Genomic DNA, 2613 nt, shown 5'->3' with positions numbered 1-2613 from the left:
GTGTGTGTGTGTGTGTGTGTGTGTGTGTGTGTGTGTGTGTGTGTGTGGACGCAGATTGGACCAGAAAGGAGCACCAACAGAACATCCAAGCAGTTGTGTGCGTTTTCAGCCTGTATTTCTTTTTTATAATGTTTTTACAAGAAGATATATTTTGTTTTTCTTAAAGTCTTTAAAATCAAAGTATTAAAATCTTTATTTGAATGAACTGTGTACATATTCGTGTAACTACGTTCTGTAAAAGGGACCAGTGCAGGTCCGACTCGTCGGCTGCGTGGGTTTATTTCACTGACTTTCTTTAGGTCTCCATCTGAAATGTTGTCAAATTTACACTGTCCTTTTTATTTATTAAAGTTTTTTAAATGTAACGTGCGTCATTCTTTTAAAAGTTTTAGCTTATTTAAAATAAAAATAGCTGTTTAGATTAAATAAATAAATAAAAACCTCTTTACAGTCAAAGATTAGTTTTCCTCTGCTGGGTGTGAGAAGTTGCCCTTTTACCCCCTCCCCACCCCCATCTGCTCGTTATGGAAAGAAAAAGCTTTAAGACAATAAAGTTACGGCTTCATTAAGATTCCAGGAAATGCTGGCTTAAACTCAGCCACATAAAATGTTTCTGTGCTTTTAAACAAGCCACCATTTTTATTCTTCTGCGCCCCAGAAAGGAGCGGGGAGCCCCAACAGATAAGGATAATAACTCCGCCTGGGGCCAAAATAAGAGCCCCAGATTTCCTCCGAGTCTCTCCTGCTGCCTCTGAATTCAAAGTGTTTACATGTCGCTCCCCCAGACTGAGCGGGATGAAATCTAAACAGTAAAAGGAGCTCTTTGTTAACTGCTGCTGCGTTAGGAGCTCCATTTTTCTCTCTCATCTGATCAACTTGTGTTTGACATTAGACTGCAAACGTCCTTCAGCATCTCTGAACGTTTTCAAAGCCCATCAGGTCTTTAGCTAATGATTTAAATGTAAGAAATAGATGTGCCACACACCCACTGGTAAACACCCGGAGCTTCATCCTCCTGCTGCTTTTGTGAGGATTCTGATGCTCTAAACCGGAGCTTCTCAAACTATTTATCTTCTGACTCCAAAAGTCTTTAACTGAACAGCAAGAAAGTTGTTAAAAAGGTAAAAAAAAAAAAGACTAAAAAACAGTTTCATTGAATATGCAGAGAATCCTGACCGCTGATGGACATTGCTGATATGTGCCAAATAAGCTACGAGTTGCTAAAGCTAAAAAAAGCAGATAACTAGCTACAAAGCAAAGTAGCAAACTCTTAACTAAAAGCTAGAAGTGTGAAAATGCAGCTAAGCAAAAGGCTAGTGTAGGCTAAATTATGCAAAAGGTCTGGCTAAAAGTGGCAAAAAGCTAGTCAAAATTAGAAAAACAAAATGTAAAGTTGCAGAATAAGTAGCTAAAAGTAGCAAAAGGCTAGGTTAAAAGTAGCCAAATGGTAGCTAAAAGTTAATGGTAGCATAAGAAGATAAAAGCTAGCATGTTGAAGCAGAACAGGATCTCGCGTAGTGACCCCCGTGACCCGAAAAGGAAGAAGTGAGTAAAGATGATGGATGGACGGATGGATGGATGGACGGATGGATGGATGGATGGATGGATGTTTTAAAAAGTATAAAATGTTGCCATCTCCTGAATGAGCTGAATGTTTTGATGTGTGAACAGCCGAAACGCCCTAAAGTTTGCAGAAGCTGTTCGAGTGAAGGAAAACAAAAGTATACAGAAAAAATAAATATAATTAAAACGAAAAAACAGTGTGAACAATAAATGCATAAAGACAATAAAATGAATAAACTCATTCTACTTTAATTATTATTAAAGTATTATCACAGGATTCCCGAGCATGCATCAGGATCTACTATTTCCCCCCTGTTCATGTAATCTTTTGAAAGGAACGTGATAAAATTGTGCGAGTAGGAATAATTTAAAAAATTTCTTTTGATTTCTGCAGATCATTTCAGGATCTCAGGTTTGCCGTTTTTGCGTCCTACAGTGTGCACCGCTGCTCTAAACTCACCATCCTCCCATTCCCAAGCTCTAAAACAAGCTGAAGAGCAAGTTGTTTCTTGTGACAAAAACAAAACAAAAGCATTTACCTTGAACATGGCAGGTGTGAACATCTTCATTTCAGACTGATTTTTTTTGTTTTAGCTCCCATGGATACAATTAAATTTGCACACAACGTATAATAAGACTTAAAATCCTTTTATTTCCCTGTTTGCTCATTTCTTGCAGGATTTAGACAATAAAAGGCAGAATCCTGCATTTGGCAATAACTTGTAAAAGATGAACAGATGCAGTCACGTTTGGCATGGTGGTCTTGGATGCTGCATTTCCTACCAAGGTCGGCTCGTCCGTATGAGCCTGTTTGATACCTGCTCATTATCCCGAGCCCTCACAGCTGAGCAGCTCAGAATCACCCGGGGGCCACCGCTCCAGCGGCGCAAGAAATCCAGATGTTTCCCGTAAACTCGGACGGAAAAAGCTACAAAACTTTAATTTGCAGTAAAAAAAAAAAAAAAGTGTGGGGGGGGGATAAAGTAAAGGTTTACGCTCTGTGTGTCTCAAATGGCATTCTGTGTTTTGGTGAAAAAGTGAAGCTTTTGA

The sequence above is a fragment of the Nematolebias whitei genome, chromosome 13 (genome assembly GCF_014905685.2).
Source record: "Nematolebias whitei isolate Nwh7 chromosome 13, NemWhi1, whole genome shotgun sequence".
Taxonomy (NCBI): domain Eukaryota; kingdom Metazoa; phylum Chordata; class Actinopteri; order Cyprinodontiformes; family Rivulidae; genus Nematolebias; species Nematolebias whitei.
This window is presented reverse-complemented; position numbering follows the sequence as displayed.